This window comes from Ovis canadensis, chromosome 14 (genome assembly GCF_042477335.2).
Source record: "Ovis canadensis isolate MfBH-ARS-UI-01 breed Bighorn chromosome 14, ARS-UI_OviCan_v2, whole genome shotgun sequence".
NCBI lineage: Eukaryota > Metazoa > Chordata > Mammalia > Artiodactyla > Bovidae > Ovis > Ovis canadensis.
The window spans coordinates 76,369,833-76,385,163 of record NC_091258.1 but is presented as its reverse complement, the minus strand read 5'-3'; the positions used below and the strand labels follow the sequence as shown (position 1 = coordinate 76,385,163).

At 47.3% G+C, this 15,331-nt stretch overlaps 1 long non-coding RNA gene across 1 annotated transcript; it reads left to right on the top strand.

Moving 5' to 3' along the window:
* The first annotated feature begins 139 nt into the window (after window positions 1-139).
* LOC138418283 (uncharacterized) lies at window positions 140-6,474 on the top strand. The gene is made up of 2 exons (XR_011248485.1): window positions 140-1,001; window positions 1,552-6,474. It is a non-coding gene; the product is annotated as an uncharacterized lncRNA (long non-coding RNA).
* Window positions 6,475-15,331: the final 8,857 nt, after the last annotated feature.

Genomic DNA, 15,331 nt, shown 5'->3' with positions numbered 1-15,331 from the left:
CTGGGGGATTTGCAGGCCCCCGGGGTCCCCAGAAAGAGCGCCTGGGTGACCGGGCTTCATGGGGATCTCACCACACTCAAGGGGCCAGGTCCCACCGTGGGGAGCTCCTGCAGCTGTTCTCTCAACTGGCTCTGGCTCAGGGCCCTTGGGGGACCCATGGGCCAGGTGGCCTGAGATCAGCTGGCCCACGTCCTTTCCCAGGAGGTGCCCCCGCTCCGGGTGAGGGCAGGGCAGACCTCCAGGGTGCAGGGTGGCCTGCATGGATGCCCGGGCTGCCTCACTGGATCCCCCTCTGGCGTCTGGGGGACTGGCGGGTCCTCGACCCGGAGCTATCTCTGCACGCCCGGTGCCAGGATGGATGGAATAGGGGCCACCCCACTCTCCCAGAGAGGGTGGAGACCCAGGGAACTTGGTCCAGCTGGTTGAGGTTGGCCAGAGGTGTTCTGCAGGGAGCGGGGAGGGGTTCCGGCGAGTGTAGACTGGCAGGACGCGCTTCCTGTCCCCAAGGCCCCTACATCCTCAGCATCTACCATACTCATCTGCCTGCCCCTGCATCCCATATGGTCCCTAACCACCCCCCTATACAGGCCCTGGACCCCACACACGGAGCCCCTTGGCCCCCCAAACCCCAATGGTAGGATGAAGGTAGGTATTCAGAGGCTTTTCACCGTTTCTTTTGCCGTCTTAAGTTCCCCACTGAGCGTGTCTTCTGGCTTTATTCTCTGCTCAGTTGTCCAGTCATGTCTGACCCTTTGCGACCCCACAGCCTGTAGCCCACCAGGCTTGTCTGTCCATGGGATTCTTATCCAGGCAAGGATACTGCAGTGGGTTGCCATGCTTTCCTCCAGGGTATCTTCCTGACGCAGGGATCGAACCTGCAGTTCTTGTGTTGCCTGCATTCACGGGCAGATTCTTCACTGCTGCACCAGAGAGGCTCCCTGGGCTAATTCTTTATTTCTTCCACTTGATTTTACTTCTGTTTGATCACTTAAAGAGTTTCTGTGAGTACTGCTTAATGTATTCCTTAAAATACAGTTTTAACGGACGCTTGCCAGCTCAGGAAACTGTAGAGAGGATGCCCTGTCCCCGCCCCCCGCCCGCCCCACTCCTGTCTTGCTCAACCTTTGTCCAGCCTCCCCCAGAGATCCAGTTTCTCCACAGCCCCTCCCCTGGGGAATTTTAGAGATAGCACTCCGGCTAGGAACGGTTGGTGTTAGTTTGTATGGTGGGGAGACCCTACAGAGGGCCCTGTAGCTCAGGCAAAGAATCTGCCTGTGATGCAGGGGCCCAGGGTCTGATCCCTGGGTGGGGAGGATCCTCTGGAGAAGGGAATGGCAACCCACTCCAGTGTTCTTGTCTGGAGAAGCCCATGGACACAGGAGCCTGGTGGGCTACGGTCCAGAGAGCCACAGAGGGTTGGACACGACTGAGCACACACAAGTTCAGTCATTATAAAGATGAAAAAATGGTTGTTTAAAAATGTGAATTAAGCTAGGTGCTAGAAACGGATGGATGTAGTTGGAACTCCAGTCAGACCCCCTTTACCTGTAGCATGCCACACAGAGCCCCGCCTGCAGCCGCAGACCAACTTGCGGGGCTCTAAGGAGCTGCCCCCCGCGGAGAGCAGCAACCTGACGCTGCAGACCGTTAGACAACACTTGCCAATCTGATACTGGGAAGGGTTCAACGCTCAGAATGCATGAGATACTCCCCAGACGGACAACAAAACCAACCCCATACAAAAATGTGCAAGGACTGGGAAGATGACATTCCTCCAAAGACATACAAACAGCCAGCAAATACTTGAAAAGGTGCTCGGCATCGTTAGCTCTTGGGGAAGAGCTGATGGAAACCACAGATGGCACCTCACAGCTGCTAGGGTGCATACAGTCAAGAAATGGGAAATGGCAAATACTAGAGGAGATGTGGAGAAACGACGCTTGTGCACTGCTGGTGGGACTAGGAATTCGAGCAGTGGCTGTGGACGTGTTTGGTGGTTTCTCCAAAGGTTACACACACACAGCCAGGACCAGCCGTGTTTCCCAGGTGCACATGAAACTCAGCTGAAACCAGGGACGCGACAGACACCTGCGCACCCATGTTCACGATTCACAGACAAGACAGCACAGGTGTCCATCAGTGACTGAGGAGTTTGACGAAACGTGTTTGTGTAGAGTGGACTAGGTTTCAGCCATAAAGTGTGGAAGCTCGGTATCTGCCACAAGGTGGAATGACCTTGAGAACATTGTGCTCGGGGGTGAGGCGCGTGCAGCAGGACGAACAGCATCGTGACTGTGTGTGAAGGGCCTTGAACAGGCAAGTCCACAGGGCAGAACGGAGGACGGTCTGGGCTGAGTAGAGAGAGGAGCCAGTGATCGTCCTAATGATACCAAGCATCTAGGCAGTGGTGGCGGCTGCCCGCGTTGCGAGTGTGTTGATTGCCACTGCATTGTACACTGGAGGATGGTTAAAGTCATAAGTGTGATGTTAGGCATGTTTAGTAACGAATATAAAATTGGGTAAGTGGTAGATGACTAAATACAGCAATCGTGGATGGTACAGAAACTGACATATACATTTAATCTTCGACAGCAAGGGGATCAAACCAGTCAGTCCTAAAGGAGATCAGTCCTGAATATTCACTGAAAGGACTGATGCTGAAGCTCTAATATTTTGGCCATGTGATGTGAAGACCTGACTCATTAGAAAAGACCCTGATGCTGGGAAAGAACGAGGGCAGGAGGAGAAGGGGACGACAGGATGAGGTGGTTGGATGGCGTCACCGACTCAATGGACATCAGTTTGAGCAAACTCCGGGAGGTAGTGAAGGACAAGGGAAGCTGGCATGCTGCAGCCCATGGGGTCTTAAAGAGCCAGTCACCACTTAGCGACTGAACAACAGCAACAAACCTTTCAACAGCGATTTCAGCAACTCACGAGCAGAAGTGAGGAGATTAAGAGTCCCTAAGCATCAAGAGGAAGGCGCCAAAAGTGGGGAAACAGCCAGAATAAGAGCGGCCTGCATCAATCACAGACAAGACTCCAGAAGGATAGTGGTGTAAAAATTGAACATGGAATTCAGTATGTAAAAGTCGACGAAGGTGACCACCAGCATCAGGGTGGTGTGGGCGGCTCTGGTCTCCGGGGGGCATCTGTGGTGCCCAGCGGTGGTGTGGATACACTGCACCCTCTGGCGGTGTCTGAGCAGAAGCACCGTGGAGCCACTGGACCAGACCATGAGGGTAAGAAACGGCATCGGAGACGGGCCACAGGAGGACAATGGCTGCACTGGGTCTTTACGAACAGAACCACTTCCTTTGGCTGTGGGCATCGCTTCCTGTGTCCTGTGGACCAGCGACTGTCACAGGAACAGAGATGCTCATTAAGAGACTGAGCATCCAGCAGACCCACCAGGAAGGGCCAGTGACCTTGGGGGCCCTTCCCCTGAGCATCACCCCCTCCGCTCTCCTGGGGGAGAGAGTGAAGGGCCGATAGGTGCTCAGGACGCAGGTGGAGCACAGGGCGGTGCTGCGAGCTGCCCTCTGTATGTAATACGCAAACTCACACCCGAGACCCGACGGGCTTCCATGACACAAGAGCTGCAATGGCAGTGTGAGGAATGCCAGGGGAGACAACCGGGAGGTTGGCCAGGGCCAAGTATGTGAGAATCGCATCTATGCCTCCTTTTCCGGTCAAGCAAGACTAGAGGGATGCTGTGGGAGAAGAGGAAGACATTACCCAGAGCCCCAACCACCACCTGGAACAGAAAGATGGTTTTCACAGCCGCCTCCCCTAGTGTTCTCAGGGCATCTCTGTGAAAACATGGAGGGGACGTCAGAGTGGCCTGGAGCGGAAAGGGGCTGAGCTGGTGCTGACGTCAGCAGTCTTCACATAGAACCAACACTGGACAGGAATTCTTGACCTTTTCCTCTCCTGAGAAGGGAGACACTGTCATACTCCACAGGAGGAGCTCAACCTGGAGAATATATACATGGCGCCACTTACACTTTTCACTGTTTTGTATTTATTTCTATTTACCTGTATATCCTGATCCTTCACCTTCAGGTAAGGCCCATGCACTTAGGAACCAGGTCTATCCTGTTCAGTAACACGGCTGACCAATAATAGGTGTTAAATAACATGTACTGAGTATATGAATGTGTTACAGGACCCAGATGCAAGGATGTACTCCACACCCCTTAGAGTTCATGGTCTTCCTACCCGTGATAAGGACTTACTAACTTAAGGCAATGAAAGAGAAAACGGAAAAATATTGTTGAACTAATAAGACGGTCTAATTTTAACAGTGTGCAAGTGAGTTATAGCAAGCTCCTATTTCACCAGACTTACTGGACACTAAATAACTTTTAAAAATGAGTCTTCAGGACTTCAAGGACTTCAGCTTTCTAGGTCCTCACTCAAGGAGCTCATTCAAGTCATCACTCCATCCTAACAAGACTGAACAGGAAGAAAATTCTTGCATCATGAAGAGAGAGAAAACGGGCACCACTGCCTCCATGACCGGAGAGACAGTGACTAGCGGGGCTCAAGGTTCTGGAGCAGAGACTCGTGATGGAGACACCTTGCGAACAAGGCCTGCCAGGAGGAGAAATGCCGCAACATAACCGACGGGGAAGAAACTCCCTTTGTGCTTTCAGTGGGGAATGGAGGAGGAAACCATTTTCAAACACACCAGAGTGTGGGGTTCTTATAGGGTCTGCCTTCAGGGGAGACTTAACTGGAGCCTAAGCAGCTGGGGTCTTCTCAGAGCCTGACTGAACTGGGAACGGAAATCCCGAGCATCCAGCCACTCTAGCCATGCTGTCCCATCCAAGGGGGAGAAAAACATGGAGAAACAGGTTCACAGTGTCCTGTAACACATTCAGGCTCACGGACTGACTGAGACCTCACCGTAGGAGGTGGACGGTACCCTCTCCCCACACCTCACCATCACATCGCTAAAGGTTTAACAGTTCCTTTAACCCAGTACACTATGTCCAGATATCAAGAAAACATTCCTAGGCATACTACAAGGCAAAGAACAGTTTGAAGACACAGAGCAAGCATCAGACGCAGACACGGCAGGAAGGTTGGGATGGTCAGACCTGGAAGGTGAATCTACTATGATCACTGTGCAGAGGGCTCTAGTGGATAAAGCAGACGTGCGGGAACAGCTGGGCAATGAGAGCAGGAGGTGAATTCTAAGGAAGAACTAGGAAGAAATGCCGGAGACCAAAGCACTGTCTCAGAAATGAAGGATGCCTTTGATGGGCTTGTTAGTACGTTGGAGGAAATGTTAGTAGATGTGGAAAGAGTGTCTGGGCTTGAGGATCTGTCAATATAAATCTGGAAACTGCAAGGCCAGGACAGAGACTTAACACAAAATGGAGTGTCCAAGGGCTGTGGGAGAAGTGCCAAGAGTGGAACACATGCACCATGGGACTATCAGGAGGCAAGAGAGAGAGAGAAAGAAATATTCGAAGCAATGATGACTCAGAATTTCCCCCCAAAACAATGCCAACACCAAACCACCGATCCAGGAAGCCCAGAGCACCCCAAAGAGGATAAATGCCTTCTCCCCAAACCATATATGCAGGCATGTCATATTCAAAATAATACATGTTCAAATACCCAGTATTCTTGCCTGGAGAATCCCATGGACAGAGGAGCTGGTGGGCTCACAAACAGTGGGTCACAGAGTCAGACACGACTGAGTGACTGAGCAGCAACGCTGCCGGTCGAGCTCTGGTGACTGAAGAAAGTGGGGATGCCGCTGTGCTGCCTGCGTAGAGGCTCAAACTCATCCCTCTGCTCTGGGGCACGTGTGCCCCTAAGTGCACACGTACTGCCGGGCGCCAGGCTGCCCTCACGCGACACTTCTGAATTCACAAATGCCTCCATGCTGTGGACCCTGCTCCTTCAAATCTGCCTTCTGGAGAAATTTGAGATGTGAAGACGACATTCCATAAACTGGACCCACCTCCAGGCCACTAGGTTCTCCCGTGGCCTCCACTGACTGCTCAGCTGTGGAGTGAGACCCCGGTGGGGGCTTCTATGGGAGATGGTCCCTCCTCCCTCCTTACATCCCACCTCTCCTCCTGAATCCCATCAGAATTTTTTTCTGGAATAAGTGAGATTTTAGTGAGGACATAGGGCGTTTACCACAAGGAAAGGTGAACAATTTATCCTGGCAGCAGTTTTATTTTTGTTAATGTTGAAATAATTGTCCAGGTCTATGATGGCCCTTCTCCTACCCAGGGTGACATGTCAGCAAAGCAAAACTTAGATAAATCTCATCCTTGTGTTTCCCTGGACCAGAAATGCAGTGTGTCCAGTCAGCCAACCCCTGAGCACTGTACGCATTTCCTGGTTTCTCCTCACACCAAACAAGTTCCACCATGTGGTCCCAGACCATCAAATGTTTTTCATCCTACAGGCTGGTTCTTTATCCTATAAAAGTCTCCTTTTCCTTCAGCTGTATTTTCTAGTGTTTTGAATGGGGGGTGGGTGGCGCTATTTCATGACATGTTAAAGTTTATCACCTAAAATGCCTCCTTTCATCACTTTAAACAACATAAAGTATTATTTTAATACATGTACCCCAGTGTTCCTAGCAGCACCATTTGTAATAACAAAGCAACCTAAATGTCAATCGACAGATGAGTGGATGAAAGCGAGGTGGTGCACATATAATGGAATATTAGTTCAGTTCAGTCGCTCAGTCGCGTCCTACTCTGCGACCCCATGAATCGCAGCACGCCAGGCCTCCCTGTCCATCACCAACTCCCAGAGTTCACTCAGACTCGTGTCCATCGAGTCAGTGATGCCATCCAGCCATCTCATCCTCTGTTGTCCCCTTCTCCTCCTGCCCCCAATCCCTCCCAGCATCAGAGTCTTTTCCAATGACTTAACTCTTCGCATGAGGTGGCCAAAATACTGGAGCATCAGCTTTAGCATCATTCCTTCCAAAGAAATCCCAGGGCTGATCTCCTTCAGAATGGACTGGTTGGATCTCCTTGCAGTCCAAGGGACTCTCAAAAGTCTTCTCCAACACCACAGTTCAAAAGCATCAATTCTTCGGCACTCAGCCTTCTTCACAGTCCCAACTCTCACATCCACAGATGACCACAGGAGAAACCATAGCCTTGACTACACAGACCTTAGTTGGCAAAGTAATGTCTCTGCTTTTGAATATACTATCTCGGTTGGTCATAACTTTTCTTCCAAGGCGTAAGCGTCTTTAAAATTTCATGGCTGCAGTCACCATCTGCAGTGATTTTGGAGCCCCCAAAATAAAGTCGGACACTGTTTCCACTGTTTCCCCATCTATTTTCCATGAAGTGATGGGACCAGATGCCATGATCTTCGTTTTCTGAATGTTGAGCTTTAGGCCAACTTTTTTCACTCTCCTCTTTCACTTTCATCAAGAGGCTTTTTAGCTCCTCTTCACTTTCTGCCACCAAGGATGGTGTCCTCTGCATATCTAAGGTTATTGATATTTCTCCTGGCAATCTTGATTCCAGCTTGTGTTTCTTCCAGTCCAGCGTTTCTCATGATGTACTCTGCATTTAAGTTAAATAGGCAGGGTGGCAATATACAGCCTTGACGTACTCCTTTTCCTATTTGGAACCAGTCTGTTCCATGTCCAGTTCTAACTGCTGCTTCCTCACCTGCATACAGATTTCTCAAGAGGCAGGTCAGGTGGTCTGGTAGTCCCATCTCTTTCAGAATTTTCCACAGTTTATTGTGATCCACACAGTCAAAGGCTTTGGCATAGTCAATAAAGCAGAAATAGATGTTTTTCTGGAACTCTCTTGCTTTTTCCATGATCCAGTGGATGTTGGCCATTTGATCTCTGGTTCCTCTGCCTTTTCTAAAACCCGCTTGAACATCAGGAAGTTCACGGTTCATGTATTGCTGAAGCCTGGCTTGCAGAATTTTGAGCATGACTTTACTAGCATATGAGATGAGTGCAACTGTGTGGTAGTTTGAGCATTCTTTGGCATTGCCTTTCTTTGTGATTGGAGTGAAAACTGACCTTTTCCAGTCCTGTGGCCACTGCTGAGTTTTCCAAATTTGCTGGCATATGGAGTGCAGCACTTTCACAGCATCATCTTTCAGGATTTGAAACAGCTCAACTGGAATTCCATCACCACCACTACCTATGTTGGTAGCGATGCTTTCCAAGGCCCACTTGACTTCACATTCCAGGATGTCTGGCTCTAGATGAGTGATCACACCATCGTGATTATCTGGGTCATGAAGATCTTTTTTGTACAGTTCTTCTGTGTATTCTTGCCACCTCTTCTTAATATCTTCTGCTTCTGTTAGGTCCAGACCATTTCTGTCCTTTATCGAGCCCATCTTTGCATGAAATGTTCCCTTGGTATCTCTAATTTTCTTGAAGAGATCTCTAGTCTTTCCCATTCTGTTCTTTTCCTCTATTTCTTTGCATTGATCGCTGAGGAAGGCTTATCTCTTCTTGCTGTTCTTTGGAACTCTGCATTCAGATGCTTATATCTTTCCTTTTCTCCTTTGCTTTTCGCTTCTCTTCTTTTCACAGCTATTTGTAAGGCCTCCCCAGACAGCCATTTTGCTTTTTTGCATTTCTTTTCCATGGGGATGGTCTTGATCCCTGTCTCCTGTACAATATCATGAACCTCATTCCATAGTTCATCAGGCACTCTATCTATCAGATCTAGGCCGTTAAATCTGTTTCTCACTTCCACTGTATAATCATAAGGGATTGATTTAGGTCATACCTGAATGGTCTAGCAGTTTTCCTTACTTTCAATTCGAGTCTGAATTTGGTAATAAGGAGTTCATGATCTGAGCCACAGTCAGCTCCTGGTCTTGTTTTTGTTGACTGTATAGAGCTTCTCCATCGTTGGCTGGAAAGAATATAATCAATCTGATTTCGGTGTTGACCATCTGGTGATGTCCATGTGTAGAGTCTTCTCTTGTGTTGTTGGAAGAGGGTGTTTGCTATGACCAGTGCATTTTCTTGGCAAAACTATTAGTCTTTTCCCTGCTTCATTCCGCATTTCAAGGCCAAATTTGCCTGTTATTCCAGGTGTTTCTTGACTTCCTACTTTTGCATTCCAGCCCCTATAATGAAAAGGACATCTTTTATGGGCATTAGTTCTAAAAGGTCTTGTAGGTCTTCATAAAACCATTCAACTTCAGCTTCTTCAGCGTTACTGGTTGGGGCATAGACTTGGATAACTGTGATATTGAATGGTTTGCCTTGGAGACAAACAGAGATCATTCTGTCGTTTTTGAGATTGCATCCAAGTACTACATTTCGGAATCTTTTGTTGACCATGGTGGCTACTCCATTTCTTCTGAGGGATTCCTGCCCGCAGTAGTAGATATAATGGTCATCTGAGTTAAATTCACCCATTCCAGTCCATTTTAGTTAGCTGATTCCTAGAATGTCGACGTTCACCCTTGCCATCTCGTGTTTGAGCACTTCCAATTTGCCTTGATTCATGGACCTGACATTCCAGGTTCCTATGCAATATTGCTCTTTACAGCATCGGACCTTGCTTCTATCACCAGTCACATCCACAACTGGGTATTGTTTTTGCTTTGGCTTCATCGCTTCATTCTTTCTGGAGTTATTCCTCCACTGATCTCCAGTAGTATATTGGGCACCTACTGACCTGGGGAGTTCTTCTTTCAGTATCCTATCATTTTGCCTTTTCCTACTGTTCACTGGGTTCTCAAGGCAAGAATACTGAAGTGGTTTGCCATTCCCTTCTCCAGTGGACCACATTCTGTCAGACCTCTTTACCATGACCTGTCCATCTTGGGTTGCCCCACGGGCATGGCTTGGTTTCATTGAGTTAGACAATGCTGTGGTCCTAGTGTGATTAGATTGACTAGTTTTCTGTGAGTATGGTTTCAGTGTGTCTGCCCTCTGATGCCCTCTTGCAACACCTACCATCTTACTTGGGTTTCTCTTACCTTGGGCGTGGGATATCTCTTCACGGCTGCTCCAGCAAAGCAAAGCCGCTACACCTTACCTTGGACGAGGGGTATCTCCTTTACCACTGCCCTTCCTGACCTTCAACGTGGGATAGCTCCTCTATGTCCTCTGGTGCCTGAGCAGCCACCGCTCCTTGGGTTGCTCCACCCAGCCGCTGGCCCTGGCCTCGGGCGCCGCCCCTGGCCTCCAGCATGGGGTGGCTCCTCCTGGACGCCGCCCCTGGCCTCGGACGTGGGGTAACTCCTCTTGGCCGTGCTTAGTGCGCCGTGTCGCAGCCGCCCACGCTTAGTGCTGCTGATACTCAGCCATAAAAAAGGAAAACATTGGGTCATTTGTAGAGGCGTGGACAGACCTAGGCTCTGTCATACAGAGTGAAGTGAGTCAGAAAGAGAAAAACAAACACTGCACATGAATGCTGGTTGATTATTAAAGAAGTTACTGGAATTCAGGGACGCCTTACAATGACCCCGCACTACAGTGACAACAGAGAGTATGTGTGATAGAGAACGTGGGACTCAACAGCCCGAAATAGTTACATTCTGACTCGGTGAAGGTGGTGGGGCTTCCAGCTCCACCTCCTACTCTGCCTCAAAGCCCCTTGTGCAGCCGGCCCTGGGACAGCCACACACTGCCCACTGGATCCCAAACGCTCCTGCTGTCTTTGGTTTCTGCTGAGTAGGTGTCAGGATTTAAAATCTAATCTTAGGGATAATTCTTTCACACTGTGCTTCACCAGATAACTTGTTTTATTTTATTCTGGATATATAGATTTCAAAGAAACTACTTGATCCCTAAAAATACAATTGGAACCCACGTTTTCGAGCACACAAAACTACAGCCAATAGTAACAAAACCCCACTCACATACACCTCGGGAACACCTTGTCTGATTTCGACTGTCATTTACACTGAGATGGATCTAGTTTTGTTGATATACGCCTCACATGTCCTTTCTCTGAAGAATTTAAAATGATAATTGTCCTCTAAGCTGGAACTTTGATGCTGCTGTTGAGAAATACACTGTGACATATTCAGGGGGAAACTGCTGCATGCAGTCAATATATTCAGAGGGGAATGAACTTAGCGGGAGACTCATGACACAATGGGTTTCCCTGGTGGCTCAGCGGTAAAGAACTCGCCTGCCGATGTAGGAGACGTGGATCTGATCTCTGGGTTAGGAGCATCTCCTGGAGGAGGAAATGGCAACCCACTCCAGTATTCTTGCCTGCGGAATCCCATGGACAGAGGAGCCTGGCGGGCTACAGCCATGGGGTGGCAAGAGTAAGACAGGACTGAGCAACTGATGACAACACGATACAAGCGTGGCAGGACCTCCTCTGTGCTGTCTTGAGAAACGGTCCAGTTGACCGCCTCACAGCTCCTTGCCCCAGTGCACACCTAAACCTGGCTAGGCGTCACTGACTCTGAGCATATCAAAGAAAACAATGAGGAACCAACCACAACTGTTCAAACTGTGCCCTGGTTGGGCCTACACGTGGACTCCCTCTCCCTGGATGGCACACGGGGCCCCACCTGCAGGGACAGGCTCAGGAGATGGGAGACCTGCCCAGGTGGACCACAGCTCTCCCACGTGGACACGCTGGGTGAGCCCTCTGACCCACCCCAAGGCCCCAGCCAATGTCCCGCTGAAAAAGAGTCCACACACCCTTGCTTTTAGCTATGTTTCCATCCACACTTCACAGCCCCTGTGGGATCAGGCTTCAGCTGAAACCACCTCCTTGATTGAAAAAAAATACTTAGGGATACACTGAACTAAGGAGTGAAGGCTCTCTACAAATGAAAACTATGAGACTTGATAAAGTCTTGATGAAAACTAAACTTCCTTGATGAAGGAAATTGAAGAAGACATAGCATCTTAGGATCCATAGCATGGATTGGAAAACAGACATTATTAAAGTGTCCATACTACACAAGTCAGCTATTGATTCAATGCAATCCTTAACAAAATTTCAATGGCATCTTTCACAGAAATAGAAAAAAAAATTCCCCCAATTTTGTATAGAACCACAAGATACCTCAAATGGCCCAAGCAATCATGAGAAAGACACACAGCTGGAGGCACCACACTTACTGTGTTAATTACTACAAAAGCTAAGTTATTAACCGAGTGTGGTGCGGTGCTGACACAAAAACGGACACGGACCAAAGCAAAACCGGAGCCCCCAGAGGCGAATCCACACGCCTCCCGCCAAGTAACGTTTGACAAGGGAGTGACAGATGCTTGTTGAGGAAAGGCCAATCGCTTCCACATACTGGTATTGGAAAACTAAATAAAGAAATGGAGAGAAATGAAATTGTAACCCTGTTGTACAGGTCACAAAAACTAACTCAAAATGAATTGAAGATGTAAGTGTACGACCCGATGCTATAAAATCCTGAGAAAGCATAGGGAAGAAGGTCCCTTTGACATCAGTCATGACAATGATTTTTTAGGTATTACACCAAAAACAAAAGCACCAGAAGCAGAAAGAAAAAAAAAATCAAGTGGGACTACATCAGTGTTAAAAACTTCTGCACATCAAGGGAAACAGCAAAATGAAAAGAATCTATGAAGTGGGAGAATATAACCTAATAAAAGAAATGGGCAAAGGAAATAGATAAAACACTATTCCAAAGATGTATCTACATGGCCAACAGGCGCATGAAAAGATGCTCAGCATCACTGATCAGGAAAAAATACAAAATCACAATGAGATATTATTTCACACCTGTTAGAACAGCTCTCATAAAGAACACAAATGTTGGTGACGATGTGAAAAAATGAAGCCCTTGTACATTACTGGTATAAACCAATGTATATTATGAGTTTATTGGTACAAACTCTTGTATATTATTGGGGCTATAAATTGGTAGAGCCGCTGTGAGAAATATGGTGGTTCCTCCATAAATAAAATTACCGTATGATTCTACTTCAGGCTGGATATATATCCAAAGGAAATGGAAACGGAAGGTTGAAAAGGTATCCACACTCATAAGTTTATTGCAGCACTACCCACAATAGCCAAGATATGGAAACAACCTAAGTGTGCATCAACAGAGGCCTGAAGCTGTGAGATATATGCATGTATATGAAAGTGTGAAAGTGGTAGTTAATCAGTTGTGTGATCCCATGGACTGTAGCTCACCGGGCTCCTCTGTCCATGGAGTTCTCCAAGCAAGAATACAATACATACATATACATATAATCCAGCCATTAGAAAGATGGGACTCATGCTATTTGTGACATCAGTTCAGTTCAGTTCAGTCACTCAGTCGTGTCCGACTCTTTGCGACCCCATGAATCGCAGCACACCAGGCCTCCCTGTCCATCACCAACTCCCGGAGTTCACTCAGACTCACGTCCATCGAGTCCATGATGCCATCCAGCCATCTCATCCTGGGTCGTCCCCTTCTCCTCCTGCCCCCAATCTCTCCCAGCATCAGAGTCTTTTCCAATGACTTAACTCTTCGCATGAGGTGGCCAAAGTACTGGAGCTTCAGCTTTAGCATCATCCTTCCAAAGAAATCCCAGGGCTGATCTCCTTCAGAATGGACTGGTTGGATCTCCTTGCAGTCCAAGGGACTCTCAAGAGTCTTCTCCAACACCACAGTTCAAACGCATCAATTCTTCGGCGCTCAGCCTTCTTCACAGTCCAACTCTCACATCCATACATGACCACAGGAAAAACCATAGCCTTGACTAGACGGACCTTAGTCGGCAAAGTAATGTCTCTGCTTTTGAATATAGTATCTAGGTTGGTCATAACTTTTCTTCCAAGGAGTAAGTGTCTTTTAATTTCATGGCTGCAGTCACCATCTGCAGTGATTTTGGAGCCCCAAAAAATAAAGTCTGACACTGTTTCTACTGTTTCCCCATCTATTTTCCATGAAGTGATGGGACCAGATGCCATGATCTTCGTTTTCTGAATGTTGAACTTTAGGCCAACTTTTTCACTCTCCACTTTCACTTTCATCAAGAGGCTTTTTAGCTTCTCTTCACTTTCTGCCATAAGGGTGGTATCATCTGCATATCTGAGGTTATTGATATTTCTCCTGGCAATCTTGATTCCAGCTTGTGTTTCTTCCAGTCCAGCGTTTCTCATGATGTACTCTGCATTTAAGTTAAATAAGCAGGGTGACAATATACAGCCTTGATGTACTTCTTTTCCTATTTGGAACCAGTCTGTTGTTCCATGTCTAGTTCTAACTGCTGCTTCCTGACCTGCATACAGATTTCTCAAGAGGCAGGTCAGGTGGTCTGGTAGTCCCATCTCTTTCAGAATTTTCCACAGTTTATTGTGATCCACACAGTCAAAGGCTTTGGCATAGTCAATAAAGCAGAAATAGATGTTTTTCTGGAACTCTCTTGCTTTTTCCATGATCCAGCAGATGTTGGCAATTTGATCTCTGGTTCCTCTGCCTTTTCTAAAACCAGCTTGAACATCAGGGAGTTCACGGTTCATGTATTGCTGAAGTCTGGCTTGGAGAATTTTGAGCATTACTTTACTAGCATGTGAGATGAGTGCAATTGTGCGGTAGTTTGAGCATTCTTTGCATTGCCTTTCTTTGGAATTGGAATAAAAACTGACCTTTTCCAGTCCTATGGCCACTGCTGAGTTTTCCAAACTTGCTGGCATATTGAGTGTAGCACTTTCACAGCATCATCTTTCAGGATTTGAAACAGCTCAACTGGAATTCCATCACCTCCACTAGCTTTGTTCATAGTGATGCTTTCTAAGGCCCACTTGACTTCACATTCCAGGATGTCTGGCTCTAGATTAATAATCACATCATCATGATTATCTGTGACAACACAGATAGACCTTAAAGGCATTAAGCTAAGTGAAGTCAGTCAAAGTACAGTATATTATTACTTATATGTGAAATCTTAAACACCAAACTCATAAAAACAGAGTAGACAGTGGCTACCAGAGGCCGGGGTTGGGGGTGGGGTGGGAAGTTGGTGATGTGTATTGGTGATCTTAACTGTTACCACGATAAAAAAAGAAATGATAATTATTTGATGGGCTAAAGCCCTGAACTAATCCTATGGTGGTAGTCACTGCAATATACAAGTATATAAAACCAACACACTGTACACCATCAATGTACAGAACATTTTATGACAATTATAATTCAACTGAAAATGAAAAAATAAAAGATCACTGTGGGTATTATGTAAACAACTGTTATTCAGTGAACTATTACTGAACAATGTAAACATGGCTATTATTGAAACTGACTATATCAATAGATTCTCAACAGTCATTTAAATAATTTTAAGAGCAGAAACGAGGAGCTCTACGGTGTCTAGAAATCAACAGCCAGGGGCAAAGGGCAG